Source organism: Perca flavescens, chromosome 5 (assembly GCF_004354835.1).
Source record: "Perca flavescens isolate YP-PL-M2 chromosome 5, PFLA_1.0, whole genome shotgun sequence".
Classification (NCBI taxonomy): Eukaryota; Metazoa; Chordata; class Actinopteri; order Perciformes; family Percidae; genus Perca; species Perca flavescens.
Window position 1 is genome coordinate 6,293,831 of NC_041335.1, and position 19,111 is coordinate 6,312,941.

At 37.7% G+C, this 19,111-nt stretch overlaps 2 long non-coding RNA genes across 2 annotated transcripts; both read right to left on the bottom strand.

Moving 5' to 3' along the window:
- Positions 1–459: 459 nt before the first annotated feature.
- On the bottom strand, positions 460–4,464 carry LOC114556098 (uncharacterized). Its single transcript, XR_003692629.1, has 4 exons — positions 4,235–4,464; positions 2,917–3,004; positions 2,593–2,647; positions 460–1,705 (listed from the first exon to the last, which is right to left on the bottom strand). It is a non-coding gene; the product is annotated as an uncharacterized LOC114556098 (long non-coding RNA).
- Positions 4,465–8,852: 4,388 nt separating this feature from the next.
- LOC114556156 (uncharacterized) lies at positions 8,853–11,995 on the bottom strand. The gene is made up of 2 exons (XR_003692640.1): positions 11,449–11,995; positions 8,853–9,670 (listed from the first exon to the last, which is right to left on the bottom strand). It is a non-coding gene; the product is annotated as an uncharacterized LOC114556156 (long non-coding RNA).
- Positions 11,996–19,111: the final 7,116 nt, after the last annotated feature.

Genomic DNA, 19,111 nt, shown 5'->3' on the forward strand with positions numbered 1-19,111 from the left:
CCAGACTTCCTTCTTCCCTGAGGACCACACAGGACAAAACATCTCCGTTGGCCTAAGGGATGCCCTGGATTCATGGGGGTTGCGTCCACAGCATCAGGTGGTTATAACGACTGACAACGGGAGCAATGTAAACAAGGCTGCGGAACTCAAATGGCTTTACTTTAGTAACATTTTCAATGTAGGACTTTTACTTGTAACAGAGTATTTTTTTTTTTTTTCTTAAACCATGTATTTATTGAAAGTTTTGTACATTTTACAGACAAAAACAGTACAAGGCACATAATATAAAATAGAAAAAAAGACAAGGATCAAATGTAGTAGCTGTAGTATTCACAGTCATAAGTCCGTACATCCATAGGAGTATGCTTACATGAAAAACATACTGCCGTTGTTTATCTCAACACCGTACAGTACAGATGGCACACTACAGGCATTAAGAGAATGTTATATTATTTATAAAAAAAAAAAAAAAAAGGCTTGTTCCAGCAAGTTCACTCCAACCATCCACATCCATAATGTTATTCTCAAGAAAATTGAAGAAAACGCTCCAGATTTTTTTGTTGTATAACTTATCTTTTCTAGAGCTAAGTAAAAAGTAATTCCCCTCAACCATTGCAATGTGCCACAAGGCGTGTCTGATTTCCAAGAGCAAGCAAAGCATCGTTTGGCTTCTAAAAAAACAAATATTCAGTGGAGACCTAACTTTGTTAGAGGTTGTAAAGCTGTCTGGGTAGAGATTTAGTATGCATAATTTAGGGCTAAGGGGCACCTCCTCACCAGCGATCTGGCTTGCCAGGTCCAACATTGGCATCAGGGTGAGTAGATGACAGAAATGTCATCTTAGGGTGGCTAAAATAGGTTTGAGTTAGCTTGTTAAAGGCACAAGGAAAAGTTCAGGAACTGTTGGCATAGAGCATACAGTACGTAACCTATCTTTTGGATAGGCTTTTTAACCTTAAACTCTAAAAAAAAAATTAACATGCTTCAGGAACCTTCAGTGCATCTTAAAAGACATGCTTATTATTGGTTTCATCTTTAAACATTGCATCTTAAAGAACAGTGTTTTGCCCTGAGGTTCTAAACATGTATCATGAGTAATATCCTACAAAAAGCAGAGCATCTTAACAATAAAAAGTGGGATATTTCGCCCCTTGCAATTTTCATGCCCACACTCACATCTGTGACCCATTGAAAATGGCCCCACGACCCACCAGTTGAGAACCTCTGGTTTGACTTGAAAATGCTGATCTAACTTCTTTTCTTTTGTCCCCACAACTTAGCCACTCTATATGGCCACATGTTTAATACAGTGCAACAAGTTAAAATAAAAACTACATCATTAAAACAAGAGAAAAATAAGAAAATAGACAAATAGCCACATAAACAACTGTGCCATATTTTTCTTTTAGCGCCCTCTTGGAAATGACAACTCATGGGTCAAACACGTGCATTCAAGTTATAAGCTTTGTTTAGCTTTTAAAATTTTCAAAAGTGTACTTTGTTTTTCAAGTTCATGGCATAAATGATGCCTACGAGCAGGAGAGTCTTTTGCAACACTTCCACAGTTGTCAAGTACCTCAAGCCATTCAATAACAATCGACACATCAGTTTCGGATGGAACTTCATCTTCTTCACTTGTGTGGAAGACACAGATCCTCAGGACTTGCTCAGCCTGGTCCTTTTGAGCTTCCTCTCTACTGATATTCTGTAAAATATATGCAAATCCATGTTCAGGTGCATAGTAAAGCTTACTTTTTTTTATTCAAGTTATAGACTAGTGTCAAAAATATCAATATTTCAATACCTATCGATCTTAAACATTTGAAATAATTTCACTAAGTTTGGAAATGTAGACTTTGAAACATACAAAAAGGAGACTGCCAACTGAGGAGGAAAGGGGTAGCAGGGAACTAGAGAGTGCATCCTATATGATGATGATGTTGTTATTTGTCTCTTTTGTGTATGCCTTTGTGTTGTTAGGGTCTGGAAACATATAGGCTTTACTTAGTCCAACCCCTTTTCAAACTCTTGTAAGTACTGTCTGCTGCGGAATTTGGAGTCTTGTGAATATTCAGTTTGAAATACATTTTTCTGAAAATATTCTTGTTCCACAGTACCGATAACAGCTGAAGTGTGCACTCTTTTACATGCACAAACAACCTGTAGTAAATCAGGCCTTTTGGACCTTATGCAAAACTCTAATGATTCCTGAACTTTATTTCCTATCTCTCATTATTGGAAACACTAAATAATACAGATGTGCGTGTAGCACGCAGAGAGGAGAGGACAAAGGAGAGGGGAATAGAGAAGGGGGGAGGAAAGAGGACAGAGGAAAAGAAAGAAACAAGGAGAGGAGAGTGGAAGAAAGAGGAAAGCAAAGGAGAAAAGAGAAACAAGGAGAGGAGAGTGGAAGAAAGAGGATGGGAGGAGAGAGAAAAGAACAGGAAAAAGGTCAAAAGGCCATTTCATCTTTTTTAAAATCGGGAAAATACAGACAGAAATAAATCAAACCTCATCTGAACTAGATTTTCATATCAGTATAAAAGTCAACTTAAAACTAAGAAAGAGAGGTACCTAGGGTTTTAGATTTACCTTACATTAGCCATTCAAATCAAATGCTGTAGCAGGAGAACTTTTCCGGTGGAGGCTGTAAAATACAAATAAATCTATTAATGCATCATACTCAAAGTTACTTTAATGCCAGGGATAATGGAGAAACAGCATTTCTTAGGCTATATTCATATCACTATAGATATAACATCAGATTGTCCTTTCAACTTTTGTATACATTACATTTTATAACTTCACAATTCAAAATATATTCTGCTTCATTTTAATTTGGAATAGTATTTATAGTCTGTGATGATGGTAAACCTATGAAGTGCAAAGCACTACACAATAATTATTTTTTTTTACCTGAATTGCCAGCTTTGCTTGTGACACAGCTTGCTGTAGTGGTTGCTTGAGAGGGCACTGTGTCAAATTTAGAGTTGTTTTATTGGGGCTTAAGGACAAAAACACAGACAAAAATAATACATTAAAAATACAGAATACTACAAGAAATACTACATTAAAACCACAGACTCATGTAACCAAAATGAACTGTACCAATATCAAACCAATGACATTTTTAATGAATGAATATGCTGTGAAAATATTTTAAAATATCGCTCTGATCTAAAAAAAAAAAAAAAAAAAAAAAAAAAAAGACATCTTTCATACAGAATTTTAACCATTTCCACATGTTAGGCTAAATCTTAAATTAAGAAAATCCTGCATTTTTGCCGCTGTGATTCTGTTCCTCTCCTCAAAAAAAGCAGTAGAGCATTGCTGGTCTAGATTCACGTTGTTGAGAGAGAGCTGTCATATGTATCAAGAATAATGCAAATCAAAATTTAAACAGTATAAACGGAATCAGAATAGAGAACAATGGGGCTTCATATCAAATTATGAGAAAAATATAGACGAGGGAATTAGAATTAGTTCTTTTAATTCTTTTAATTGAAATATGACACATACAAAGTATTTTCATATATGGAATATAAATATACTGCCACAGTAAGAAACAAATCTGAAATTCCAGTAAATTAAATTATATTTAACATGATAAACAGTGAAATTTTGTGGGAATGAACATCTCTCCTGTCCTCTGTTTGCTCTGCAGATGCATAGATTGTCTGTCTCAGTAAGATTTTAGATTTGTGGCAAACTAAGAGTACACTGCAAAATAACAAAAACGATAGCTTCCTCTTTAGCTTATTTATAATAATTAGCATCGGGGTTTGGGTGAGGTCTGGCAGAGGCTGCTGTGAAGCTCGTGGCTTCTCCAAGCAGACCTAGAAAGCTTAAACGTTTTTTCCTCCTCCTTTTCCTGCTAGGATGTTTAGCGGTTGTGTACTCTGTCGTTGCCTTGTGTTAATTATGCGAAGGGAACTCTCATCATTTTGGCAAACCCGCCATTTATCCACAGTATCTAGCAAAGGCACACACACATAGGTCTTACTGCAAGTGCAAAATAAAAGAGGTTAGCTGGTTAGCTAGCTAGCAACACGTGTCGCACTGGCCACATTATATAAATAAATAAAGAAAACCACCGTCAACTTTAGCTACATTAAAAGAACGTGCTCGACCGTTCGGGAGCTATACGTTTCATAAACAAAACAAACCACTCGTTTTATATAAAAGTAAGATAATTAATAAAAACGATGGTGGAGTTCATAACTTGTGCACTTACCAAGGGGACAGCAAGGTCTGACTGCTGTAGGCTACCCCCAGGGTGCACGACCCAAGTCCACAGGTATGTTGTGTTTAGTGACCATAGTAAAATTAAGCTACAGTGATACGTGATGGGTGATAATGGCAAGTGGGATCATATTATATTTTAACTCCGTTACATATGCAGGAAAAAACCCTGAATGACTTACCTTTAAGATGATTTAGCTGCTCCTGTCTCCATTTAACATGAACTCCGTTATCGTCTTCTTGTGTTTTGGCGGACAACGAAGCGCATACGTCGTGTATGCGCGTCACAAGGCGCATGCGCGGATTCAAAAAACGCCAACACTATTTAAACTTACTTGGTATTTGTAAGTTCATGTGCAATGACTATGAAACCTTTGAATATTATGTGAAAATACATAATAAAACTTACTCTTCCCACACAGTTTATTTATTACACGAATGACATATATAGTTTTATTTGAATAATTCCAGTTTCCTACTGATACTTACAATTAGAAAATAAAAATTGTGACAGTTAACCTAATAAATATTACTACACCACAAATAATTTTTTTCAGTGTAGTCATGAAAATAAAGAAAACACATTGAATGAGAAGGTGTGTCCAAACTTTTGGCCTGTACTGTACGTAAGGCCATCGTACGTGCTCGTCCCTAGGTAGTTTTCGCTTTCTGCGCATGCGCACTTTCAGGTGTATATGTGTGGTGAGCTACGGTTTTAGCCATTCATTGAAGCTTGCCGTTCTCACCGTGTTTTTTCAAAATGTCTGAGGGTCGCAAGAGAAAAAGTGTCTACAAATTGTATGTCAAGAAGAGAAAGGCCTCTGACAAAAGAAACAAGAGAATATTTCACACGCTGGCGTGCGCTAAAAGCACATGATGGGCTTCCCACTGATGCCTCAGTCGCAAAGTTTCTACTCGACAGGTAAAGTTTGTCATGCTATTTGGAGAAATCCATTTAAAATTACTGCTAGTAAAAGTTGATGTAAGCTATATTTAGTGATGCTAGCCCTGGTACAAGTCACGCACCGCGCAGACACGGTAAACATCTCAATTTGTCTAAAGTAGCCTTGTGACCAAATGGTAAAAGGTATTACACTGAAATGTTCTGAAACCTTGTGTGTTCATTTTTGATAATTCCAATGTGTTCACCATAGTATTTATTACACAAATGCAACAAGCTACTTCTCCATTGCAGATCATGTCTTGAGTCCTCACTCAATCGATCAGTCTAATAAGTAAATAAAACACGGAAGGGCATTTGACATGTTGTCTTGCATGAATGTTTTTGAGTTAGTTTAAATAATTTGCAACATAATTTTGCCACCAAACGTGACTAGCCAAATTTGGATGCCCTTCCAAACAATCTACTTTGATGCATATCTGTGCACTAAAATATAAAAGATGTTTTATGCTTGTACTTTGTTAGAACAAACAACTAACGTGTATAATTAAATATTTGTTACAGGTATGATAAAAACACATCCACTCCGCTGACACACACTCAATGGGCCAGACCCCAGCCACCAGCTGTGTCCACAATTCAGGAGACACTGTCTGATCAGTAAGTTATTGTCATATTTATCATCAAGCTAAATACTTCACAGTAGAAACTAGAATTCATTTAAAAAGGTATATCTTTTTATACCTAAAAAATATTTTATATATATATATAATATGTAAACCTATTTTTTACAGGTCAACCATCTCACATATTACCTGTCAGTAGATGTGGTGCTTGAAGAGAATGTGACTTTGGAAGTTTAGCTACATATAAAGGGGGCCATATCTATGCTTTTTTTCATTTCCCCTGTACATAATGTGCCATATCAAACATTTTCTGGTGAATGTATGCCATGTATAAAAGAACAGTATATAATTTATACATTAGAGCAAATAAAATACAAAATGTGCAAAACATTTATTCGTAATTGTGATTTTTTAAGGAGTAAATTGTATTTATATTTGTACATGTAAGTTCTAAACAGTTATCACATACAAGCCTACATAAACTATTGTCCTTTGTGATCTTTCTAAAGCCACTTACAAATATTTTATAGAAGTATGGGAAACTCATTTGAAGTACATGAAAAAACAATATATGTTTGGAAGAGACTTTATTATCAACATATCAAAAAAAGTAAATGGTACAAAATTGTAGTGTCAAATACACACATGTATTGATCCAGCTTATTTTAGTGTGCAGGTGTAGCTCCTGAGGTATCTTAGAATAAAGTCTAATAAAGAAGATTTATTGTGAGTACACAATAGGTTTACACTCTGGCCAGAATAAAGCCTACGTATGTTATGGTTCCGGCATTTTGCCTTGTGTTTTGTGCCATTTCTGTTACTTCCTTGTAGTTTTCTGTATGTTGTATGTATGTGTTTGTTGGTTTTGTAGTATTGTGTAGATTTTGGTTAATTCCTGTATTCCCTGTTCTCCCTGGTGTTGTGTCAAGTTTTCAGTTGATTTCATGTTTTCTGTCTGTTTTACCCGTTTCCTGTTTTATTTTGATAGTCTGGTTTTCTGTCTTGTTTTGTCCAATTTACGTCCTGTGTTTTCCCTCCTTTGTTGATTGTCCTGCCCCTTCCTGATGTGTTCCACCTGCTGTATCACCTGTCCCTCATTTGTTCGTTACCTCATGTATTTAAACTCTGTGAATCCCTTTGTGTCTTGTCAGATTGTTTTGTATCCATGCCCTTGTGTTGCTTCCCTATCCCCTGTGTCTGTTCCTGCGTCAGTTTACTCCTGCCTGTGCTTTGCCCGTCAGTTTATTTTTGTGAGTTTTCCATTCTTTATACTGCCGCTTTGTGTTACAATAAATCTCTGAGTCCAACCATCTCCTGCCTGCCTGCCTCTCTCTGTGTTTGGGTCCACATTCCCTGCTTCCTCATCACAACGTAATTGCCATTAGGATCTGGGAAACTATCTCTAATTTTCCACACACAGCATGAAGCTATAACAATTCTATATCCTGGTCCCAGAACACCATATTGCCAGACAACAAAGTTCCTATATGCAGCATAGCGGAACTGTCTGTGACTTTCTCCCGTATCCTGGATGTCCACCTCTGCCTTAAGGTCATTCCAGATTTGCCTGGCAAGTCTCAGCACACCTTCCTGCAAGACGTATAGCTCCATGTATGGCAACAGTGATGTGCAGTTTTGTGGTTGTTGTTGACAGCATTTCTGTTCCAGCATTGTTGGCATATTTCTGCAATTTCTACAGACACACCAGCTGGATGCCTGTGGAAGGGGGATCAGGGGTGAGACTCATGAGGTCAAAGATGAGACTAGGTTCACGAGTGAGGCATCTTTGTAGAAGCTGTTGGCACTCATCTAATGTCAGTCTCTTTATCCTATAAAAACAAAATCACACTTAGAAAATGTTCTTATTAGCCCTTTGACACATACAACTTTCAACTAAACCATCTAAGAGGCAAACTGAATGCAAACTTCTTCTAATAAAAGGAATAAGGCAGTAAATTCACTACACTTTTGAGTGTTTTCACTGTTGCACAGTCTGCTTCGCAGTGTATGAGGGAGCATTACAATAACAAAAGGAAAGATCACGTCTCACACTGTCTGTCTTATATGGAAAGCCAAAAGGGTCACAATTCGCACGGCGTTTTGAACGGTGTATGTGGCGCCACCTGGCGTTTATTAAACGCCACTACACGTCTAATAAACGCCACCTGGCGGTTAATAAACGCCACCACGCGTGTGACGTCACCAGGCGTTTAATAAACGCCACCAGGTGCTTATTAGACACCTGGTGGCGTTTTGATAATAAACTCCGCCCTGTGGTTTCACAGCCAATAGATTTGAACTATAATCACCCAATCAGTAAAGAAGGAGGTCAGGCAAGACTAATCAAGCACAGATCTCCTTTGCAGCTTGTTTAAGTAGCCCAAAGAAAATGCCACAACTTTGAAGTATGTTAGTTTTGTATTGCCAGACATCAGTAGGCACTGGCTGCATACTTTATTTAATTAATCAATCCTAAAAAATACTGTACTCTTAATTCAACTACTAGGAACCAAAGAGTAGCTTACCAGAAAATCTGACAACTTTGAAAATCTTCTTGACAAAAAGGATTAATAGTTTCTGTAAAGTGCATGCAACATTCAATTACTGCAAAAAAAAATGCTATTTTGGTACAATTTCAGACAGTCACAGCTGTCTCACATACAGTCAGTTAAATAATAATTAGTTATATCTCAATAAAAACTAAATTAAAATTATAATGGCAGCATAGGGCACTATCATTTATTTAAAATCCAGTAAGCGCAGTTGACCCGAAGATGCTAGATATATTAATTCTTTCCTCTACTTTCATATCTTTATGCAAAAAACACCCACCAGCGCTCTATATAAAGCAACTAAATTAAACATACGTGTCATACTTCATTTGACCTTTCAGGAGACTTACCTTGACACAGGAACAGCAGGTGTCAGATCCCTCAACACATTCAAATACTATGGTTTATGATCTTGAGTCAATTGGACATTAAGTTGTAATGATAAATCCTTATAAGCATTTTAATTTATTTTTATTCCATGCATTACTAAAAATGTAAAGCTGAAAAATTGTACTGACAAACACAAAAGCATGACAGATATAAAACATGACATTTATTAAATAACATCAAAAATTCAGCAGCACTAGGGTGCAAGTAGTCCTTTGTGCATAGTTTCTGGTATATATTTATAAGGACCACGTGACATCACATTGCTTTGCTGTCACCATTTTTGTGTCTGGTCAAAGCTAGGGGACCTACGTCATATCAACCCCAACAGCTAGAGGAGACGGATACGTGATACACACAAGAGAATACGAGGAACAAATAGTTTTTGTCCATAATGTTAACCAGCCGTCAGCCCTTAACGAACAACTTGCTAGTTAACCTTACTGGTGTGATCAATCTATACTTAACCACCACAAAAATAACACTGTTGATAATTGATGACTTGCATGTCCTGTTATCACATACTCTACATTTGTTTTTCTTCAACTGCCATATCTTGGTGTCATTTACCTCTCCTGCAACAGCGTATTGATGGGCATCTGTACTCATGAGATACTCCAGTGTATGATGATGTATTACGTACAAGTTAATGTTAAATGTGCCAGGAAAAGTAAGTAAGCAATTTCTATATACATTTTAGAGTATCGTTCAATATGTTTGATGTTGAGATGGAAAAAAATGTGCAAGGTCCAGTGGAGGTGAGTTAAGCAGGAATGGTTCAGGAGGTTCTTTTATTGACTGCCATGCAGGGCTGTGATGGAGAGCTGACAGTCAAGTGACACCTTTCAAAACAATGGATGTCCCCGCAGCCTCCCCGGGAAAAGTTGAACTGGATCAGCACTGTTTCGGAGAATGTGATCTCCCTTACAGGAAGTTGTAGATGGAGCGGATGAGGGGAGTCACTAGGGTACAGAGAGAAGATGACATTAGTGGAAGTGACAGACATTCAAAGTTCACTTCCGTACAAGCAACACAAAATATTGGTTATTCCATCCACTCAAACTTAGAAAATAGAGAAATCCCTGTTCTTTTGTTTCTGTTTCTGTCTGTATGGAGTATATAGTGTAGGACAGATCCCTGTGCCCCAGAGTACCTGTGACTGGCTGACTTTGAAACAAAGATAAATGAGCATACATGAAGAAAGATTATCTGTGCGTTTGTTTTCTTTGATCCTGTCACTGCCGTGCAGTCAATACACTGTCTAACATTTGGCGCTGTGTGGGCAACTTTCCATTCTATCTTTCATAATTAAAAAAATGCTCGGCTGGAAGTTTTCATTCTTTGATTTTCTTTTACTGCCTATTTTGTGTAAACAGCTGGTAGCGCATTTGCTGCTCGTGTTACAACCCAACGTGGAGACTGCAGTGCACACCTTTTTCTTAACTTAAGTCACACATTTTTTTGTAATTGCACAGAGTGACATCGCAATTAGATTAATCGTGCAGCCCTATTATGTACAGTATACTATTTGGTGTCCACCTGTTTTATGCAGAGGACACTTATCTCTCCCCTGGTGATTGCATGCCAGACCAGAACTGCAAACTGGACTTTTGTTTTGAATCTCATTTCCGACACACCTGCTCACGATAATGCAAGTTAACAACATCCCACTGCAGGGTCATTAAAAAAACGTCCCTGGCTGCATTTGCTGTATATTTAGGATCATCCTCCTCCTGCATTGTCCTAAAATTGGTAAGACTCCTTGAAAAAAAGGGTCTACATTAGCTTCACTGTTCACCCAGTATGTATTTCAACACACTAACACTATTGAAACCGAGTCAGAACTTGGTTTTAGTCAGTTTGAGTTTATGTTTCATTTCAAATCATATATGCCATTCATAACAACCTAAATGTGTCACTGTCTGAGTGATGGACTCTACTCTCTAATGTTACTTACCAGCTGTTAGTTCCCCCTGGCTGTCCACAGGTTACTAGTGCAGTAATAGGGTGAGTTTATACATGGTGGACCCACCAGTCAAATAGGGACACACTACATTTATTATATTTGTAACACCTGTCCCATGTAGCTATATGGTCTCTATAGAGTAGTAGTACTATGGGAAGGCGCCTGGGTTTTTTGTTTTTGTCTTTACTGGTACTAACTAATGCTTGTTAGCAATCTATGTTTCTCAATATTATTAAAATAACTGGCGGTGCCTCCAATATGAATTAGGTAAGTTTTGTGTTAACCTTGATTACTCTTTTAAATTGTAACTCAGAACAAAACCTCATGTACAAAATCTAGGACCCAAAATTATACTTTAAATACTATAAACCCAGATATTGGAATTTATTTAGTTAAAGAACAAAAATAATAAACACATGTATGGTGTATTAGAAACATTAACACAAGTGAGGCCAGTATAAATAACTCCCTATTTTTTATGACACACTAAATAATATGTTACGTCAATACAGCTATCAGAGTATACTATAAATTGTTACCTCTGCTTAGGTTTCAATAAAATAAATGCATAAATCCTTTTGACATGTAAACCTGAATCGTTATCTGTGGGCCCACACTCACACATTCATACTCAGCAATCAAAATACAAACAAAAAAACCCTGTTGCAGGCCTGAATAGAAGCTTGGGAGAGGAGGCCTAAAAATGTGACGGTCGTTTCACTTGTTTACACAACCAATAAAATAAAATGCACGTGCAATATACTCAGTACTCACGAATCCCAGTCAAGGGGATATATGAAAAAGGCGAACTTGGCGATGGAAGCAGGCAGAGCACCGGGTAAACCACAGCAGGAAGATCAGCAGAACAGAAAACAGCAGCGACAGTCTACATCACACCAGCAGGACGGAAGATCGCTCTCTGTGTGGTCCAAAGGAGTTTCCCCGATCCTCTCTCTTTTACACTCACAAATGTCCGTCTCCTGAATCAAATAAATTAACCGAGCAAGCAGGTCCATCCACTATTTCACGGCGAATTATCGGTAGCTTGTCTCAATTATTTCACATGCAAAGCTAACAGTATGCTACGAAAACAATGCTAATCGCAATTGTGCTATCGCTAACTGCTATTCACAGTTAGTGACACAATAGATACTACAACACTTAATTACAGCATATATAATCACACACATGCACATGTATATTTACCTCTTGTCGATTCCAATACGCCAAAACACAGCAAAACTGGTTGTCAGCCTCAGTAATGGATAACAATGTCCTTCTACAACCTACTAAACCTCACAAAGTCCGTTCACTTAGCGTCTCTGACTCTGTCTCTCTGACTGGATCTTTGCAGGTTACAGCTAAGCCCCCCCTCTACCTGGGATTGTAATTACATTGGCCGATAGGTCATGACCTTCCAACAAAAGTACAGAAAGACGATGATTGACATATTAGGCTGCTATCATGTTAAACTGTGTGGCAGATTACCCTTACACGTGCTGAATCATGTACACTTCACTCAAACTACAGTCAACTGCATCAACTTAAAACTTTGATCTTTTAAAAACTGTAGATGTAACTCTTACCTTTTAAACGTTTTATTAATGTTAACCATTTTAACATATGGCATTAACTTATATTTTCTTCACCATATTTATATATTTGTATTGCATTAAAATAATTTCAATAGTCAAAACGCCTCTACTCCTTTATGACTGAAGAGGGACCAGTTAACTAACTTTGTAGAAAGTTCACACAGACTAGGAGCAAAATATCCAGAAGAGCTGCAAAACAAGTAGCCTAATAATAATTTAAAAAAAAATGTGTAGTGTGGCACTGTAGTTACTCACTGACAGATAGGCCCAGAGTCTAGGTTTGAAGGAGATCTAGAACTAGGACTCAGGAATAACAGACCAAGGGGTGAATTTGAACTTATTTAAGAAGACAATAAGTAGTATTAGACAATTTAAACACATCAATTTGGTACCAAACCACACAGAAATTTAAAATACACACACACACACACACACACGCAGGAGGTGCACTGCAGATGGAGCAAAAGATAGCTCGCCTTTGCAGTTTAACATTGCAATGCCTCCTAGTTCCTAGGTTCTGGTAACAGGCTGGAGGGTGAAGGGCAAGGCAGCTTTATTTCTATAGCACTTTTCAGGAACAAGGCAATATAAGTGCTTCAGATAAAACATTATAGAGCAAAAGGTAAAACCTTTCACAGTGCTCATTTTTGATTTTTGATTTCATCTCCTCACACTCCTCACATATCCTTTTGAAAGGTTAGGTCCTTAGACCATGGTGGCTTCACTGTTTCGTGAAGGCATTCAAGTCCCTGTTGATCCTTGGTAAATATACATAGTGCAGTGCCCAAGGATGCATTTCATTATCAGGGTTCACTATATCCTCTCTCTCAAGAAAACTGAAGAGGTCATGGTAAACATTGATTACTCCTGCATCATGGAGTGACCTGAACATCACTTTCTGCAACGGAAACAGCTCCCAAAACAGGCCCAAAAAGTCGTGCAGAGTGTGGTTTGTCCCGCTTAACCTACAAGCGGTGATGCCCTAACCTTTCAAAGGGATATTAGGAGTGTGACGAGACACTCAGCTCACAAGATGAGACACAAGATTGGGATTCACAAGAACGAGACCAACACTATTTTAAAGAAAACTTGAATGATGAAATATGACTGCAAAAAAATCTTTTATTCAATGGAAAGTCACCAAATGAAAAATGTGCACTGTGAAAAGTTTTACCACACACTCAAATGTCTTCTCTTATGTATATAACTAACCTCTAAAGATCCTAATAACTGCTGCATCCCTCTCTCCTCCCAAACCTGTCCCTACCACCTATTAATCAAAAAAATATTTTCTTACACGGCACTGTAAAATTTATTTGCATCTTATTCTTTTTAGGCGGTTTTATTTTCATGACCATTTGCTCTATAATGTTTTATCTGAAGCACTTACATTGCCTTGTTCCTAAAAAGTGCTATAGAAATAAAGCTGCCTTAACTTTCAACCTCCATCCTGTCACCAGAGCCTATGAATGCTTTTGTCTTGTGCCTGGGTCATAGAGAACACTGTGGTCCCTGTCTGTCTAGGAAGTGATATTGACTGCATCAGCATCTAGCCATTAAGTTATATTGCAGCAAACGCTGTCTGCGTTTTTGAAAACTGTAGCCACACTTGTGCGCTTTACTGGCGCGGTATCTTTTGCTCCGTCTGCAGTGCACCTCCTGCGTGTGTTTGTGTTTGTGTGTGTGTGTGTGTGTGTGTGTGTGTGTGTGTGTGTGTGTGTGTGTGTATTTTAAATTTCTGTGTGGTTTGGTACCAAATTGATGTTAATACTACTTATTGTCTTCTTAAATAAGTTCAAATTCACCCCTTGGTCTGTTATTCCTGAGTCCTAGTTCTAGATCTCCTTCAAACCTAGACTCTGGGCCTATCTGTCAGTGAGTAACTACAGTGCCACACTACACATTTTTTTTTTAAATTATTATTAGGCTACTTGTTTTGCAGCTCTTCTGGATATTTTGCTCCTAGTCTGTGTGAAATTTCTACAAAGTTAGTTAACTGGTCCCTCTTCAGTCATAAAGGAGTAGAGGCGTTTTGACTTGCTCTAGTGTGGTTTTTGTGTTCACAATATGTATATTACCATCAAAGTGTTTGTGCATACAGACGCAAAGTTAAGAAGTGTTCTAAATAATATGTAGCCCTGGATACATTTCATTTAGATATTTATTGAAATTATTTTAATGCAATACAAATATATAAATATGGTGAAGAAAATATAAGTTAATGCCATATGTTAAAATGGTTAACATTAATAAAACGTTTAAAAGGTAAGAGTTACATTTACAGTTTTTAAAAGATCAAAGTTTTAAGTTGATGCAGTTGACTGTAGTTTGAGTGAAGTGTACATGATTCAGCACGTGTAAGGGTAATCTGCCACACAGTTTAACATGATAGCAGCCTAATATGTCAATCATCGTCTTTCTGTACTTTTGTTGGAAGGTCATGACCTATCGGCCAATGTAATTACAATCCCAGGTAGAGGGGCGGGGCTTAGCTGTAACCTGCAAAGATCCAGTCAGAGAGACAGAGTCAGAGACGCTAAGTGAACGGACTTTGTGAGGTTTAGTAGGTTGTAGAAGGACATTGTTATCCATTACTGAGGCTGACAAACAGTTTTGCTGTGTTTTGGCGTATTGGAATCGACAAGAGGTAAATATACATGTGCATGTGTGTGATTATATATGCTGTAATTAAGTGTTGTAGTATCTATTGTGTCACTAACTGTGAATAGCAGTTAGCGATAGCACAATTGCGATTAGCATTGTTTTCGTAGCATACTGTTAGCTTTGCATGTGAAATAATTGAGACAAGCTACCGATAATTCGCCGTGAAATAGTGGATGGACCTGCTTGCTCGGTTAATTTATTTGATTCAGGAGACGGACATTTGTGAGTGTAAAAGAGAGAGGATCGGGGAAACTCCTTTGGACCACACAGAGAGCGATCTTCCGTCCTGCTGGTGTGATGTAGACTGTCGCTGCTGTTTTCTGTTCTGCTGATCTTCCTGCTGTGGTTTACCCGGTGCTCTGCCTGCTTCCATCGCCAAGTTCGCCTTTTTCATATATCCCCTTGACTGGGATTCGTGAGTACTGAGTATATTGCACGTGCATTTTATTTTATTGGTTGTGTAAACAAGTGAAACGACCGTCACATTTTTAGGCCTCCTCTCCCAAGCTTCTATTCAGGCCTGCAACAGGGTTTTTTTGTTTGTATTTTGATTGCTGAGTATGAATGTGTGAGTGTGGGCCCACAGATAACTATTCAGGTTTACATGTCAAAAGGATTTATGCATTTATTTTATTGAAACCTAAGCAGAGGTAACAATTTATAGTATACTCTGATAGCTGTATTGACGTAACATATTATTTAGTGTGTCATAAAAAATAGGGAGTTATTTATACTGGCCTCACTTGTGTTAATGTTTCTAATACACCATACATGTGTTTATTATTTTTGTTCTTTAACTAAATAAATTCCAATATCTGGGTTTATAGTATTTAAAGTATAATTTTTGGGTCCTAGATTTTGTACATGAGGTTTTGTTCTGAGTTACAATTTAAAAGAGTAATCAAGGTTAACACAAAACTTACCTAATTCATATTGGAGGCACCGCCAGTTATTTTAATAATATTGAGAAACATAGATTGCTAACAAGCATTAGTTAGTACCAGTAAAGACAAAAACAAAAAACCCAGGCGCCTTCCCATAGTACTACTACTCTATAGAGACCATATAGCTACATGGGACAGGTGTTACAAATATAATAAATGTAGTGTGTCCCTATTTGACTGGTGGGTCCACCATGTATAAACTCACCCTATTACTGCACTAGTAACCTGTGGACAGCCAGGGGGAACTAACAGCTGGTAAGTAACATTAGAGAGTAGAGTCCATCACTCAGACAGTGACACATTTAGGTTGTTATGAATGGCATATATGATTTGAAATGAAACATAAACTCAAACTGACTAAAACCAAGTTCTGACTCGGTTTCAATAGTGTTAGTGTGTTGAAATACATACTGGGTGAACAGTGAAGCTAATGTAGACCCTTTTTTTTCAAGGAGTCTTACCAATTTTAGGACAATGCAGGAGGAGGATGATCCTAAATATACAGCAAATGCAGCCAGGGACGTTTTTTTAATGACCCTGCAGTGGGATGTTGTTAACTTGCATTATCATGAGCAGGTGTGTCGGAAATGAGATTCAAAACAAAAGTCCAGTTTGCAGTTCTGGTCTGGCATGCAATCACCAGGGAGAGATAAGTGTCCTCTGCATAAAACAGGTGGACACCAAATAGTATACTGTACATAATAGGGCTGCACGATTAATCTAATTGCGATGTCACTCTGTGCAATTACAAAAAAATGTGTGACTTAAGTTAAGAAAAAGGTGTGCACTGCAGTCTCCACGTTGGGTTGTAACACGAGCAGCAAATGCGCTACCAGCTGTTTACACAAAATAGGCAGTAAAAGAAAATCAAAGAATGAAAACTTCCAGCCGAGCATTTTTTTAATTATGAAAGATATAATGGAAAGTTGCCCACACAGCGCCAAATGTTAGACAGTGTATTGACTGCACGGCAGTGACAGGATCAAAGAAAACAAACGCACAGATAATCTTTCTTCATGTATGCTCATTTATCTTTGTTTCAAAGTCAGCCAGTCACAGGTACTCTGGGGCACAGGGATCTGTCCTACACTATATACTCCATACAGACAGAAACAGAAACAAAAGAACAGGGATTTCTCTATTTTCTAAGTTTGAGTGGATGGAATAACCAATATTTTGTGTTGCTTGTACGGAAGTGAACTTTGAATGTCTGTCACTTCCACTAATGTCATCTTCTCTCTGTACCCTAGTGACTCCCCTCATCCGCTCCATCTACATCTTCCTGTAAGGGAGATCACATTCTCTGAAACAGTGCTGATCCAGTTCAACTTTTCCCGGGGAGGCTGCGGGGACATCCATTGTTTTGAAAGGTGTCACTTGACTATCAGCTCTCCATCACAGCCCTGCATGGCAGTCAATAAAAGAACCTCCTGAACCATTCCTGCTTAACTCACCTCCACTGGACCTTGCACATTTTTTTCCATCTCAACATCAAACATATTGAACGATACTCTAAAATGTATATAGAAATTGCTTACTTACTTTTCCTGGCACATTTAACATTAACTTGTACGTAATACATCCTCATACACTGGAGTATCTCATGAGTACAGATGCCCATCAATACGCTGTTGCAGGAGAGGTAAATGACACCAAGATATGGCAGTTGAAGAAAAACAAATGTAGAGTATGTGATAACAGGACATGCAAGTCATCAATTATCAACAGTGTTATTTTTGTGGTGGTTAAGTATAGATTGATCACACCAGTAAGGTTAACTAGCAAGTTGTTCGTTAAGGGCTGACGGCTGGTTAACATTACGGACAAAAACTATTTGTTCCTCGTATTCTCTTGTGTGTATCACGTATCCGTCTCCTCTAGCTGTTGGGGTTGATATGACGTAGGTCCCTTAGCTTTGACCAGACACAAAAATGGTGACAGCAAAATAATGTGATGTCACGTGGTCCTTATAAATATATACCAGAAACTATGCACAAAGGACTACTTGCACCCTAGTGCTGCTGAATTTTTGATGTTATTTAATAAATGTCATATTTTATATCTGTCATGCTTTTGTGTTTGTCAGTACAATTTTTCAGCTTTACATTTTTAGTAATGCATGGAATAAAAATAAATTAAAATGCTTATAAGGATTTATCATTACAACTTAATGTCCAATTGACTCAAGATCATAAACCATAGTATTTGAATGTGTTGAGGGATCTGACACCTGCTGTTCCTGTGTCAAGGTAAGTCTCCTGAAAGGTCAAATGAAGTATGACACGTATGTTTAATTTAGTTGCTTTATATAGAGCGCTGGTGGGTGTTTTTTGCATAAAGATATGAAAGTAGAGGAAAGAATTAATATATCTAGCCATCTTCGGGTCAACTGCGCTTACTGGAATTTAAATAAATGATAGTGCCCTATGCTGCCATTATAATTTTAATTTAGTTTTTATTGAGATATAACTAATTATTATTTAACTGACTGTATGTGAGACAGCTGTGACTGTCCGAAATTGTACCAAAATACCATTTTTTTGCAGTAATTAAATAAGACAAACTTATTTAGGTTTGAATGTTGCATGCACTTTACAGAAACTATTAATCCTTTTTGTCAAGAAGATTTTCAAAGTTGTCAGATTTTCTGGTAAGCTACTCTTTGGTTCCTAGTAGTTGAATTAAGAGTACAGTATTTTTTAGGATTGATTAATTAAATAAAGTATGCAGCCAGTGCCTACTGATGTCTGGCAATACAAAACTAACATACTTCAAAGTTGTGGCATTTTCTTTGGGCTACTTAAACAAGCTGCAAAGGAGATCTGTGCTTGATTAGTCTTGTCTGACCTCCTTCTTTACTGATTGGGTGATTATAGTTCAAATCTATTGGCTGTGAAACCACAGGGCGGAGTTTATTATCAAAACGCCACCAGGTGTCTAATAAGCACCTGGTGGCGTTTATTAAACACCTGGTGACGTCACACGCGTGGTGGCGTTTATTATACGTGTAGTGGCGTTTAATAAACGCCAGGTGGCGCCACATACGCCGTTCAAAACGCCGTGCGAATTGTGACCCTTTTGGCTTTCCATAGTCTGACACCCTGGACCAGAAATGTTACAATAACAATAGTAGTGCTTGTACTAAAAGAGTTTGTAAGTCAGCATTAGACGTATTGAGCAACAAAAATGACAAGTTAGCGGTTATGTATGTACACATACCTCCTCAATTGCCAT